Here is a 15697-nt window from a genome sequence, read left to right as displayed (position 1 = left end):
CATGCTGCTCATTGGAAACTCAATCTAAATTATCGCTCATCGAATCAATCTCGTCAATCAGCAGCCCCCAAGAGCCAATTTCGTTTGCCACTTCTAAACTGAAATATTGCTATTTCTCTGGCCTTCGCTGTTGGACAACAGAATTGTTTTCTTATCTTGAACGCAGGAATTTTTTTTTTTTAAAGGGGAGGATTTGATAGTAGCTTAAGTATTTATGATAAATATTAGTAAATAATGAGCATGTGTGTCCAATCACAAATGGTTACTTCTCAACACTGTTAGTAATTTGTAATTTTAATTGTTAGGATTTGTTTGCTTTCGCAATTAGGACTTATCATTCGTAGGGATTTAAACCTAAACGCAGGAAATAAAATTCTACTTTTGCGTAGCGATCAAGAATTTATGTTATTCGAAATTATTAGATAAGAAAATCAAAAAAAAATCCCATTATTATCTGCTCGAGTTAAATCAAAGGAATGCAAAATCATCAGCTGTGAAAAAAAGTGCAAAATCAACAGACCAGTAGTCCCAATCCGTGCCAGATTCATTATTTATACGCCACTCCACCTTCACAGTTGTAAAGCATAACCTTTGCTATGCGCTCTTTTGCCCTTTTCCGTTACGTCCCGAAAGAGTACGAAGCGAGCGCAAATTTCATTATTCAGACTGCTCTCAAAGATGTGCTTACAACGAAGTTCTACCACCCCGGCCGATAACGCTGAGGAGGCGAGAAAATGAAATAAGAAGCGGTAATCGGATACTGCAACGGGGCCCAGGCCCAAGAGTATTTTTCCAATAACTACAAAAATAAAATGGAAAAGGAGAAGTAGAAAGAAAAACATTCCAAGAAGCAAACAGCAGAAAGCATTTCGAAATTGATCGGCACCGGCCGGCCGGCAGCGTTTCAGTTCAGGGAAATTCGAGAGCCGAAGCTTGAAACTGCTTTGCATCCGCCGAACATCAAAGTTATTTGCTTTTGTTCTGGATGGTCTGTGTTTGAAATAATGTCTAAAGTTTTTTTTTCTTTCTCCTTTTTTGTACTGCTGGAGTCGATCTTCGGAAGGGGAGTGTTAATTAATTAATTTATTGCTAAGTGTTTTTGTGCTTAAGCAATCGATTCACTTACTTATATTTTAGGAAAATTAAAACAGACGCAGTATACGGCAAAGAATGCTGAATTATTCTACTAGGGGTTCGAAGTGCGACTCTGACTGAACCGCCCACTCACCACAGTTAACCGATTCATTTCGCCATTCGATTTTACGTAGCTTCACAAAAAGTAATCCAGTAGCATCAAATGGAATGGTCTTAGTGACCAACTTGCAGCGCCAAAAATAGAGATAAAATACTCACCAAATTCATTCTTTTCATGTCAAAAACTTTTTTCAAAGAGCACATTGAGAATATACAAGCCAAGCGCATCAAATATACGAGATGTTTATATCCTCTCATTAACAGAAACTCTAAACTTTGTTTAAAGAACAAACTTTTGATTTACAAACAATTTTTTAGACCAGCAATACTTTATGCTGTACCGATCTGGTCAAGTTGCTGTTCAACAAGGAAGAAAACGCTTCAAAGGATTCAGAATAAAATTTTAAAAATGATTATGATGCGTCCTCCTTGGTTTGGTACACTCGAATTACATAGACTTACTGGTGTTGCACCATTAGAAGCTATGTCAGATAAAATTATTAATAATTTTCGATAAAAATCGTTGCAATCCTCAATTGCTACGATAAGCTCTCTTTATAGCCAATAAGTTAGCAATTATGTTAGTTGTAGGTTTACTTCCCCTTTTTTGACAAGTAGGTTTAAATCCCTACGAACGATAAGTCCTAATTGCGAAAGCAAACAAATCCTAACAATTGAAATTACAAATTTCAAACAGTGTTGAGAAGTCACCATTGGTGTTTGGAATATCACATTCGTGGTTCCGAGCATTTTGTAAAAAATTCATTCATGAATTGAGTTTAGAAACGTCTCGTAAAATGGCCTATAGTAAACAAATTTAAGTTTTACAAATGACCCTTGATCGCAATTACAAACCAGTGCTGCCAACTTGAAAAAAAAAGTTTGTAAAAAGCTTGTAAAAAATCACATTTTACAACCTTAGACTACAGACGGTGCTATAAACAGATACGCAAAGAGTGAGGTCGAAAACTCCAAGTGAACCGTCAAATCGAGGCTCCAAGTATACAAAGTGAACAAACTCAGGAGTGTTACTTTCCGTACAGAATGTGTATTGTAATCAGTATAAATGTTGTGAACCACGTGCAATTATGGTTTGAACGGAAAATGTGTTCGTTATGCTCGTATAATGAGTGATGCATTGAAAATTAAAAAAATGTATTAACATGCTTTGAAACTCAGTAATATATTCTTACAAAGTTTTGGAATTTCATTACACTTTCTAGTGCGTATGAAAAGTCATGCGAAATTGAATGTGGTTGCCAAAATTGTTTGGAATAGAATAGAATAAAAGGTTTGCCATATTTACTGCCTTTCTCTTTGCGTTTCTCTTACACAGTCTCTACCTTAGACCATCATCCTCAACGCGTTCCTAATTACGAATATCTTTAAGTTATTATTTCCACTATGCGTGACTTTATTTCAAGCTAACTAGCTTTGAAGTTATCCTTTCTGTTTATTTTTTTTTTTTTTTTTTCAAAAAAAATTAATCCCAGACCACTGCACAGTGGAAGGTAAAAGGACGGAAAAAATGACCACATGTCACGCACCTTCATGTCATAAAAAGTGGTAAAATAATAGTTCGACAGAAATAAAATTCCAAGATGATTGAATTCATCCGTTTTGCCTGATCGATAGAGTATTCCGCAGAATCTGGTGTACTGTTGTAATTTTTTATTGAAACATTAAACATTAATGTTTCTAAACACATTTGAACTTTTTTGCAACAGTGGAAATTCTTTTACAATTCTCCCAAATTAAATTACTAACACGACAGGATAAATCAATGTGCTGCTATTAAATACAGGTGGATCTTTATTTGCCTTTTTGATTTTGATATCGGAGTATGAATATTGTTGATGTGAGATATTTACCTTTTAAAGTATTATTTAAGCCTCTCAATCAATCTCTTCAACACTCTATATATGTGTTCTTTTTATGTTTTTCTTTCTCTTTCTATTTCTCCTTCATTTTACTTATTATCTCTCTTTTTTATTTCTATTGTTTTTCTATCCTTCTTTCGTTCTCTATCAGGGACGCAACTAAGTTCTCGTTATTTTTCAATAGATAGACCAGTTTGAGATATCTAGTAAACCGCTTTGATGCGTTAATGATTTTATTGTGTGATTTCGTGTCAAATAATCTTCATTCGTGGCAAATGTTATTTTTCTCATTTCATTCTGAAGCGCATCGAGAGTTTAATATACAGGGTGACAAAAAAGTCTGGTCACACAGGAAAATCTTAATATTTCAAAGAATAATAATATCTCGGAATTACACCACTTTTCTCTGATCGAACCAGCTTCAGACGTCTCGGAAAGTCGCGCGCGCGTGCTCCATCGGCATCTCGTCCCAGATTTTCGTGATAACTCGCTTAAATTGCTCCAAATTTGTTATTTTATAGTCGTTCAGCTTCGACATCATGTATCCCCACACGAAATAATCCAGTGGATTCAGATTCGGAGACGACGGAGGCCATTCATTCTTCGAAATGAAATCGGTCAAGTTTTCCTCACACCACGCCTGAACAACCTTTGCGGTGTGGGATGGGGCGCCATCTTGCTGGAAGCTGTAGTAATCGTCTTCAAACAATAGTTCAGCTTGAGGCAGAATATTTTTATTCAAAACCGTGTCCAGGTAGTACGCTGCGTCGATTTTGACCCCTTTATCGATAAAAATAAGAGGCAGTTTACCCCTCTTGCAAATGGCTCCCCAAACCATCACTGACGTCTTATTTTGGAACCGGGAAACGTTCAGCTTGTCCGCAGGAGCTTGCTGGAGGCTCACACTCCAAACTCGATCATTTTGGCGATTGACTGTTTGCTCCAAAACGAACAACTTCTCGTCCGAAAAAATAATCTCGTCATCTGCGCGCCAACCGAGCAACTCCCGCGACCGTTGGTACCTCTTGTCCTTTGTAGCTCTGGTAACCCCTTGAACCACCTGTTTTTTGTACGGTGTGAGTTTTAAATCCTTGCGCAGAAGCAGGCGGAATGATTCTCGGTTCATTTTAAGGTTCCTGGCCAGCTTCCGTGCAGATTGGGCGGGATTCCGGCGAATCCGGTCTCGTATAATCTTTTTCAGCCTTGGAGTTCTCACAGACCTTGGTCGTCCAGATCGTGCCTTGTCCTCGGTGCCTCCGGTCTCTAGGTACCGATGTATGGTCCGGTACACGAATTTCCGGTTGATTCCGAGCGGTTTTAGGTGTTTGAATATGTGTCCGGGTTTGTACCCTTTCACATATTCAGCGACAACAGCAGCTCTTAACTCTGCCATGGCTCACAACTCAATGTAAACAAACTGCACGGAAACGAAAGTCTGCCACTTTGGGCAGCAAAGTTAACCCTTTCATTTGACATATAGATGGCACCAGAGAGATGCAACGTGTAGGCTACAGGCGGCCCCAAAAAAGTGTGACCGGACTTTTTTGTCACCCTGTAGATTACGGAAGTGCTGCTCTAAGTAAAAAACCACTCACCGTCACTTTGAAAACGGTATTTATGACGTTCACAACTACCCACGTGAAAAACGGACAAAAACCTTGGCAGACGTAGAATTGGAGGCTTTGCTCGATGAGAACCCATGCAAAATGCAGGGACAGCTTGCTTCGGTATTAGAAGTTATCTGCCAAGCCATTACCAAGCGATTGCATGTTTTGGAAATCATTCGAAAACAAAGAACTTCAACCCCTTATAAAGTAAATCCTAGAGACGTTGAGAGTTGTTTATTCGCCTATGAACACCTACTCCAGTGGTGAAAAGGGAAGGGTTTTCCCTTCCTCGCATCATGACGAGTGCTCGAAGATGAATCTGTGCCAGCACCTCAGAGAATAAAAAATCATGGGTCCTGCCCGATCATGCTTTTACGTCATCGGCGCGGCCAAATATTCAAGCTTCGATGATTATGTTATGCATTTGATGAAACCAGGTCGGAATTATTGTTTATGATCTATTAAAATCGATCGAAACCATCATTCATGAACTACTTACTTCAGCAGCTTAGAGCCGTAGTGCCGTAGTCCTGGGCTACTCGTCGCCAGTTTCCTAGACGTCTCGATACTCGCAGATTCGCTTCAACTTGATAAAGCCATCTAGCACGTCGAGCTTCTCTATTCGTGCTGCCGGTGGGGTCCTTGAAAAGAACCGATTTCACCGCACTGTCGTCCGGCATCGTCGCGACATTCCCGGCCCATCGTAGCCTCCCGTCCTTCGTCAGCTGCGCAATGGGAATCTCTCCAAGTAGTGTCTGCAGCTCGTGGTTCATACGCCTACGCCACTCTCCGCTTCCGGTTTGTACTCCACAAAATATTGTCAGCAACACTTCACTTTACTTTGTTTTACTTACTTTGTTGGCTAACGGACCGTTCACCGGTCTAGGGCTGAACGAATTAGAGATGTCCAGCTTCTTCTGTCTTGAGAAGCCGTTCTCCAGTCTCCCCGTACACCAGCAGATCGTGCATTTTCTTCCACCGCGCACATCCACCGCGTGCGAGGCCTACCACGGAGTCGACGGCCTCTCCCTGGTTCTCTACTGAAGATAGTTTTGACGGCTCTCTCGTCAGGCATTCTGGCTACATGTCCAGCCCACTGAAGCCTGCCCCGCTGCATTACCTTCACTATATCAGCATGTTTGTATACCTGGTACAACTCGTGATTCATGCGTCTGCGCCACACTCCATCTTCCAGTTTACCGCCTAGTATCGATCGCAGAACTTTACGCTCAAAAACTCCGAGCACTCGTCGATCAGCGTCCATGCTTCATGTCCGTAAAGGGCCAACGGGAGTATTAGCGGCTTATACAGCGCTAGTTTTGTGCGAGTTTGCAAGCTACGGCATCTTAGGTGGTTACATAGTCCGTAGAAGGCCCTGTTCGCAGCTGCAACTCGTCATTTCACTTCACAGTTCATATCGTTGTCACATGTCACAAGCGTACCAAGATGAACGAATTCGTCAACCACTTCAAATCGTTCCCCCTCTATCTCCACCTCAGCACCAACGCCACGGGGACTCCCACGCTCTCTGCCAGCTACCATGTACTTCGTTTTGGCAGAGTTAATGACAAGTCCCAATCTCACTACTTCCCTCTTAAAAGGTACGAAGGCCTCCTCCACGGCCTTACGGTTGATACCGATGATATCGATGTCGTCCGCAAAGCCAAGAAACATGTGAGATTTCAATCAAAGAAATAGTTATCGGTTTCCGTTATACTCTACTGATTTTTTTGGAAATAAATATTGAAATTCAGTCCGCAAATATATATTTCGACTGTGACGTACAGTCTTCCTCAGTGCTTATGTGGACTGGTCACCAGTCCACACCAACCAGTCCACATAAGCACTGAGGAAGACTGTACGTCACAGTCGAAATATATATTTGCGGACTGAATTTCAATATTTATTTCCAAAAAATTTAGTAGAGTATAACGGAAACCGATAACTATTTCTTTGATTGATCTCAATCACTCTGCTAAGACGCTCGTTATAGATTTTCTAGATTTGATGTGAGATTTCGTGATGATCGTACCGTTTCTTTCTAAGTTTGCTCTTCGTACTGCACCCTCAAGAGCGATGTTAAACAGTAAGTTGGAGAGCGCATCCCCTGCTTCAGTCCATCCAACGTTACGAGCGCGTCTGATGTTTTGCCAGTTATCCGCACGCACGATGTTGATCTCTCATCGTTATATGACTCAGCTTAATTAGTTTCGTAGGGAAGCCGTGTTCCAGCATGATCTGCCACAGCTCGTTTCTTTCCACTGAGTCGTATGCCGCCCTGAAATCCACAAACAGGTGGTTGTCAGCAACACTTTCCGTTCAAATACCGCCAGTGCGCGTATGTTCTCCGTGAACAGCATCACGGTTTCGAGTCCCTAGAGATCTACAGGTCCTGATAAAGGTTTTGTACATCGTCAGTGTGAAGTGCAAAGTAGGTTCGATTTTCAGCTTGAATACGTCGTTGAACCCCCTTTCTTGTGTTATTGTCGGCGGTTACCAGAGATCCCAAGTATACGAACTAGTCTACCACTTCGAGTTCGTCGCCGTCCATGATCACCGCCCGTGGGAGGTGAATGTTGGTTTCTTTCGAGCCTCATCCTTTCATTAACTTGGTTTCCGGCGCATTTATTTCAGGTCCAACTCTTTTAGCATCCACTTTAAGTGTGGCGTAAATTGCTTCCGCCGTCGCTGAGTTTCTCGTAATAATGTCCAGGACGTCTGCGAACCCAATGAGTTGACTACCTTTGCCAAAAATCGTGTCCCTCGTTTCGATGTTCATTGATGAACAATATCGACTTCAATTGATGCGATCAAGTCGAGTACTGTGCGAAAAATGGCCACAACACGAGCAGAGGAGCCAAAAAGTGATTTTCATATATTACAACTCTTGTTGTAAAGGTACTCGAACTTTGTTAGAAGGATTAGACGAAGTTATTGTTAGCGATGGCCAATACTTTAAATGATTTATAGAAACACTCTTGCACAGCTAATTTATTATTATTTCTTTTTGAATCGCTTTTTCTTTTTATTCAAATTTTTAACGAAGAGATAAAGCAAGTTTTTCTGCACTAAACTGGGGTACATAACCCAAATATAAAAATAAACATGTAATGTTAAGAAGAAATATTTCGAATGCGAATAGCTTCCAGCGATGGAAAAAATTACTGAAATACATTTAAATGAAGCCTAAAATGCGTGGCAATCGTCGTCGGTATGCGAGTGAATAAGTATCGGCGTTTGTGCACTCTCTATGCCTTCTTGCAGTGAGTGTAAACCACAACTCGTGGTTTCTAATGTGCAAAACTCGGTATATGAAAGTATTCGTACGATGTGCTCCCAACGAACAAATCCGATCTGATTCATTTGGCTGATGATCGTGATTTTTTGCCAAAAAAGAGAGTAAATGACAGTGTATACACTCTACTACTCCCACTCAACTCAACCGCAGACAAAGTTATCTCTTCCACCACACTTTCCCTTTCACTGCATCACACCTCTGATGCTTCTCACTCAACATCACATTCTCCTGTTGCTATCCTTTCTTTCTGTAACGATGGGTCTTCGGAGAGAAATACACAACAAACGATTCGCTTTTAAGCCCTTATGTAGGGTAACCAGGTATAATACGCCCCCCTCCTGTTAATATGCTGGGACGCTATTATAAACACCGCTAACCTCTTCGAAAAAAAAGTTTTTCGTGAAAACGGCCGTAACTCCACAAGTTTTGGTGTTTCTTATGAACAACCTTTTTTTGTTGCTGTTGAACTAAAATTTTCCCCGCCGATTTGACTCCTCTACCGGAGCTCTGTCACACGCGCACGCTTACGTAACTGCTTGTCCGGATCATTGCAGTCTTTCTGTTCCGGGACGTATTCCCATCGATCGGAACTTGCATCTCCTATCGGTGGAAGCACTGGTTCACTCTTTTACGAGACGGTTCGCGATTCAAATGTAACTCACTTGTCGCACTCTGTTCGCTTTGAAAACTCGCGCCTGTTCCGGAACGTGAGGGCAAACGGACCGCGATTCTTGCGCTGCGCGAGAAGATCCGCAATTCCGAACTTGGCTCGCTGCCAACGCGCGATGGAAGCAATTCCACCCAACTGCCTGTCAATGGCAGTCTTTTCTAAACACACGCGACTCACCAGCACTTTTTTGTGCTTCCACACGCCACGAAGACCCAACCAGAAGAGAGCGAGTTTTTTGCGTTTCTCGCTTCACGAAAATCCCGCTATTTTACTGTCATTATTGCTGTCATCGTTGTTTGCGTTCCCCTTTCATCGAGTGTCCCTTGTGGCAGAGTTAATGGAAATGTGGTTTTTGGCAGTATTGCTAGATGCCATTCGCAAATGACGTATAGTCTAACGTTTAATTTATCTTATACTTTAGTTTGGCTCATAAAGTAATGCAATGAGCTACCATAATTCTCAAACGTAACATACGTTTATGCAACAAAAAGGGAGGTGTACGCTTAGAAAATAATTTCAAACTTTCGTCTTTTTTCTCAAGCAAAAAGGTATATTACTCTTCAAGCAAATTATACAATTCTGATTGTTTCTTCACTTGATACATCTGCTTATAGGTTCACTTGAGATATATGTAAGGGCAAATACCAGTAAACAAGTAAAAAAGGAAATGTTGCAAAAAATAAATCTCAGTAGCTTTAATTTTGTTTATTTTTTTTTTTCTGCTAGTGATAACTATCAAACTTGCACAGAAGGTTGGTCCCATGAATTTCTTAGGATTCGCAGTAGTCTCATATCTTATTGTTTGCATGTTTCCGAATAACTAGGTGAAAATCGAGAAAATGATTCGAGGACGAATATCTTTAAAAAATTTCCTAACGCAGACATAAAAAATGTTATCTAGTTACTGAAACGTACAGTTGTGTACGGCCTTGGTTTTAGGTAAAATTTTGGCAGTTTACGTGTACCGATCTTCTCAGCAATCTCAAATTGCCATTGTATGTACTGTACTTCACATAGCACGACATTTCAATAGAAAGAGTTGAAATTCGGAATTTCATGAATTATGACTCTCCCAATTTGTTATGCTATCGGTTGTCCTACATTGAGCCTGCGGTGTTGTTCAGGTTGTGTTTGTCAATTTCATTCTTTATTTTGTCTTCCTCCCTCTTTTTCATACACAGTCTGACAATCAAATCTGGGTCTACTTATCGGATAAGCGCGAACCAAAGTAAACGTTATCTCATTTTAGCTTTCTCTTTAATTTTTTCGTGATGGATATTATTCGGTACAAGTAATAAACAAATTGTAGAAACATGTGCAATAGCAAATGCCTTATTATTTTGTACATTTTGATATCTGGATGATAGTCTTAATGTATAATTAAAATAAATCTAGATAAAGGTTCTTGTCAATTCAAGACATTTTGATTTTGTGAATAAGGAACTTTAAAAACGAATGTATTTATTAACAATATGATGCCTACTCTTGAAACCGTTAAACATAAAACATAAATAACTGAAAATTTCATCGAATTAAAGCTGGGCGTTTGTTATTTGTTCTTATTGTTAATTCATCCTACAACACATAGTCTAACTGCAAGCAATTTCCGCTTGTAGAGAATAGATGTATTTGCTAAATCGAATGATTTGCCTGATTATAATAAAGTTTTGTTAACACCAACCCTCAAAAATATTCAACGATTTTTGCGGCTTCTGACACTCAGGCAGTAATTTTTCAAAGACCACAAAAATTTATTTGATTTGAAGTTTCTTAAGTAGAAAACGAAAACGAAGAACAAAAGTTGCATTTTAACATGAAGCAATAATAAATAAAAGTGTATTTTCAGTTGAATCGAGCATATCCATGCACTATCACTATCATGTTGAATTTAGTTATTATTTCTATCCATCCTCACCACGTCCACACGTAGCTTTCTATCTTTCTATTCAACAAAGTCCTTCCGTGTCAAGCTGGACTTCAGATTGAATGCAAATCATCTGTAAGAGCTGACAACGTCGTGCACTTAATCGCATCATTACTCATCGAAGACGCACAGACATGGATTCCAAGGTTCGAGTATCAATTGCACAGTGCGCTAGTGCCTTGTACAATTGAACCAACAGATGACTAATAATATAAAGCAAATTTCATCGTCGAACGTGCACGGCATGACGATGATTTCGGATCCAGGTTAGTAAGAGCTGGAGATTTACCTCCCATTACACAAAAAAGCGTCGTACTGGATTTGGCAAAAGACGACGACTGAATAACGAAGGTCGAACAATAGCAGGTGGATTTTCCAAGGTGTAATTTAAAGCAGCTTCGAGTGGACGTGTTTAACGAATAAAAGTTGTTGAACGAAACACAAAAAAAAGTAAATGGAAAGTGGGTGGACTTGTTCGGCACGTTTCCTCTATTTTTATTTTGTGCGCCTTGAATGGCTGCAAAGCCGGATGCCAGGCCTCAGCAGTCTCTCTCGATGGGACGCCTGGAATGAAAATTAAGAAATTCGGTCTTCGCACTGCACGATACCACGTGCCGTGTCATACGGCAACACTCACCCGTGCTGTGGGGAAAAACTTTCCTTGTTAACTTTGTTGACGAGCCAAAGAAACTTACCCGGAAAGCCGTTAACAGAGATAGAGAGAGAGAGAGAGAGAAATGACTGGACCAATTTGGCTGGATAGCTATTAAATTGGGCTAAAAATGTATCGCTTGGCCCTGAACGTGCCCTGAGAATGGCGCCCGGTTGGGTAGAATTGTTATTTGGTGACCATTAGAAAAACATTTGGCCACGCCACATCTGAGTTAAAATAAGCAGGGACATTACAGAAACAAATTTACCAACACTGTTCGAGGGGATTGAAAATACTTGGAATGTGAATCATTTTTAATTGGGTTTTAATTTAAAAATAAATAAAATAATCAGGCGATGAAAAAAACTCTTGTATTCCAGCGCCGTTTTTGGCGCCTACGAGCCTCACCAGCAAAAAAAAAGAATTCGACATAGTTTGTCGAACAATACCTGCTTAATTAACGTTAAAGTTTTGTCCATTTAACTCCCCACCCTGCCCCGAGGCAGAGACAGACCCGAGTCAACTTTTTCGCTTCACCGCAAACCATTCTCGACACACAAAGCGAAAGCTCAAACAAAAACTTTTCATTGCTTCAACAATGCACTCTTGATGAGTGAGCACAACGGAGCAGTTTCTGCACCACCGAAGTTTGTCGGCCGTCGTCCGATTCTCCCATCCGCCCCGGATAGGCTAGGTTAGCAACAAAATTTGTCCAAAGCAGTGATAAATAGTTAAACAAAGTTAAAACGACCGAGCAATACACGGTCAGCCACTTAGAATGCAGTTTCGGAACAATTCTATTGAATTTTCCGTCATTCCAACATTGAACAAATTTGCTGACTGGTGCACAGAGACCGGCCCAAGAATGTCGCACCAAAAATGCTCCGGTGAAGTACAATAGTTTGGAATGGAGAAGAAAAACGATGTCGAACGGCAACTTTGTTGCATATTCCTTAAATACACAAGAGGAAAACTTTCTATGGGCGCTATGAGCATCCCAAAGCCGTAAAAAAACTAAACTAAACTAAACTTCGACAACCTCAAATGCCGATGGCATTCGTAACTCATATATGCATTAAAAGTGAGCGCAAATTTTTCAAACTTTCTTTGAGTGCTACGACTATATTATGACAATATAATCTGGAAGTGTTTGCCTCTCTGAACACAAATTGCTACCATATTTTTAATTATCTCCATCTACTAGCAAATCCCTGCAGCAGCGACCGCCGACGGTTAGGCACGTATTCCTGGCGGTAATTTTTACCCATAACCCAAGCCGATTTGGGCAATTGACCATCAACGTCCGGTAATTACGGCCAGCAAATTACTGCGGTTGAGCCCATTCAATCTTCCATCTGCGTCAGTCGCTCTGCCAAGGCCAGGCCATAAAGCAACCCCCTGAGGTCCGCATGCGGGCCACCACAGAGCCATTTTTCACAAATGAATCTGCATCTGGAGAAAGTGCCCCATAACCTCAAGTGATTATCGTATTAAAATCTAATGGTACGAAGGTAATTTACGATGCCCCGGGTACTTTGTTTAACGGCCGCGATAAGAGAGAAGGCGGAGCCGTTCACGTATCCACTGCCGTGCACTAGGCGGTACATTTGTTCCTTTTCACGCCTAAATGTACTCATTTATCACGCCGTTCCACAGTGAGTTGTGATGGAACAGCTGGTGGACAAAATGTTTCATTGCAAATTGATGTAATTTAACGGTAGCTAACAGTATTGTTATTTTAGAATAATTGTTTTTTGCTTACAGGGGCGAGTATAGCATCTAAAACAGGAAAACTATCAAGACTGCCATATATGTGTGTTTCAAATTTCGAAAACGTTTCATATATAAAAATGCCATATTTTTGAAAAAAAATCCAATGAAATATGTGGCATTATTAATATTATTACAAATTTCAGCAATATCGCGATGACAAAATTGTCATATATGTTTATACTTAATACATTTCGGAAATTTTAAAACTGTAAAATATATTAAATATATCAAACACATCAAATATGTAAAGAATAGCGAAACTGACAATAATACAAAATATGTCAAATAATTCAGAGACATGCAAAATGTTTCATATGTGATATATATTGAAAATATCAAAGTAATTTTGTCCCCGTGGTCAGTTATAGATTTAAATACTTTCCCACCAACGTATGCGGTAGAAAAATAAACTGTTTTCGGATGGTAGTGAAAAATAACTAGGACAGATAATTGAGCTTGATATATTTCCCATGGAAGGTAATCACGTTGGTTTACTCGCCAGTATTTAACCAGAACATTCGCCCTGGCCAGTATTTAACCAGAACATTCCTGTATGGACTTCCTCACTGCGACCAGAATCGTAGATCTATTGTGAGATATGCCCGGGTGTCTGCTGTATCCCGCACTTCTGTTAATAGCAATACCTCTATTGAGAAGTGGCATGCTTATTATTATTGTTCATCAGTGCTTGTGTGTAATGTGCTACTCTTCCATTACACGCTTACTGTTCTACTATACCGATACTCGTTCCTCTTGCCAAATATCACCAATTATAATTCCCTGGAGAAGTTTCGTCGTGCGTCCTTCTGGCCAGTTTTATTGATAAGAGGGACTTATTTTTTGTTAAGAGGAAGTCACGCAAAGGTATTTGTAGATTTCAGCGGAAAGGAAGGGTAACTGGTGGGGAGCCTGAGAATAAACCCACGCTTAAGTCCTTTTTTTTGACATCGGATGGCCTGGTTCTACTAAGATTCGAACCCACGACCTCCCGCTTGACAAAGCGGACTCTGTAACCTTGCGGCTACGCAGCTCCCCCTAACATGGTTTTTAATTCTTTCTTCGTTGTATTTATCAATTCAACCTCAGTTTTTGCGTAAAAAGTGCTGGAGTAGATCTTACGATTCAGGCTTAACCAAAAATCCTCTATGGGGCGCATCTTGGGGACGTAGGGTAGCTGCTCCATCTCCTTCAATGATTGCTTCGAGTTGTGGGCCGACGCCAGATCCGGCCAAAACACCGCGTCTTCAGCCTTATGGTATTTCTCGATGAACGACGCAACATCCGGTAGGCACTTCGTACTATAAATTTCCCCGTTCACGGCCAGTCCGGAATGACGGATGGGCAGCTTGGTGTGTGAAATGAACTACACCTCGATGTTCACGTCCTTCATGGGGAAGTAAAATACGAAATGCCCTGCCAGTCGTTGCCATCCAGGGTGAGGCAGGTCTCGTAGTCCATCACCACCGCCACGTCGTAATTTGCCGAGAAAATCGACTCGAATTGATTGACTTATTCAGGCGCTGCCGTCGTTGCCTGCAGTTTCGAGACTAGTGGTCAGGACTGCTGCTTCCCAACATATGTGTCCATGTTCGCCAGGTACTTTTTCACTGTTTGGCCGGATGCCAAGCACACGCAGCGATGTAGCCACTTTTTCCTCGGTCTCCCTCTTCAACATCTTCTGGAGCTTCTTGGCGCTCAGGGTCGTCGGCCGTCCGGAACCGGGCTTGTTTCCAATGCTCTGTTGTCCAATAGTGATTGTTGTCCAATAGTGCCAAGATGCTGTAGACTCCGGAACGGGCATGTCCAGTGTCCACGAACCACATCCGGTCGCACGATTTTCCTTTTCGACGCGACGGGGTACCGTTCTTTAAACGCGCACGGAGTAGCTTTACTGTTTTCGTCATCACGGTTAGAGTACGACTGAAAGAGCTGTCAAATTTTTTTACAGCCTTATGGGTTAATATGATTGATGCTGCATGCGTAATTTCATCAGTGTGTGTAACGGTAAACCCATGAAAAATCAACAATTTTTGTCCATTTTTTTAGCGCAAACGTTAGGGCGACAGTGACTGTATGAAATAAATTTTATCATCGAATTTCTAAAACCGACCATGCACAGTTTGTTCATTGGCCCAAAAAAATGATCTAAGCAAAATTTCAGCTCAATCGGATATGATTTAGAAGTGCCACAATGCGCAGAAAGTTGTGATTTTTCGACACTCAGAAATCTGCCAACATGGTAGAAAATGAACCACTCTAATGAAAATCAATCCATAAATTACGTAACGGTCATAGGGGGGAGGGGGAGTATCCTTGAGCGTTACTATTTGTTACAAAGGGAAGGGGGGGAGGTAAGACCAGCGTAACAAAAAATCTTTGGAGAGACTCTCCAAAAACGAGTATTTTTATCCAGCAAATTCTTCTACAGCGTTATGTAATTTTTATAGAGGAGTAGGTGTTGGCGTTACGTTTCGTTACAGATGGTGGGGTGGGGGGTTTGTTAGCGTTACGTAATTTATGGATGTCGCCATGTACATTAAAATATTTTACATGTGATTTGCAGTGAGTTGTGAGTCACTCTCGCAAGAAATTCTAGAACATTCCATATAAAGCCTTCGATTGCCCAGAGAACTAAGACCCAGAATGTCGATTTTCGGTATTTTTTTTTATGTTTTAGATAACACCAGATCCCAACGTTT

At 40.8% G+C, this 15697-nt stretch overlaps 1 protein-coding gene across 6 annotated transcripts in view; it reads left to right on the top strand.

Moving 5' to 3' along the window:
• Nucleotides 1–15697, top strand: part of LOC129731626 (neural-cadherin-like) — an 895915-nt gene that overhangs the window by 728566 nt on the left and 151652 nt on the right. The gene's annotated exons all lie outside the window — the stretch shown is intronic.

Source organism: Wyeomyia smithii, chromosome 3, assembly GCF_029784165.1.
Source record: "Wyeomyia smithii strain HCP4-BCI-WySm-NY-G18 chromosome 3, ASM2978416v1, whole genome shotgun sequence".
NCBI classification, from domain to species: domain Eukaryota; kingdom Metazoa; phylum Arthropoda; class Insecta; order Diptera; family Culicidae; genus Wyeomyia; species Wyeomyia smithii.
This window is presented reverse-complemented; position numbering and strand designations above follow the sequence as displayed.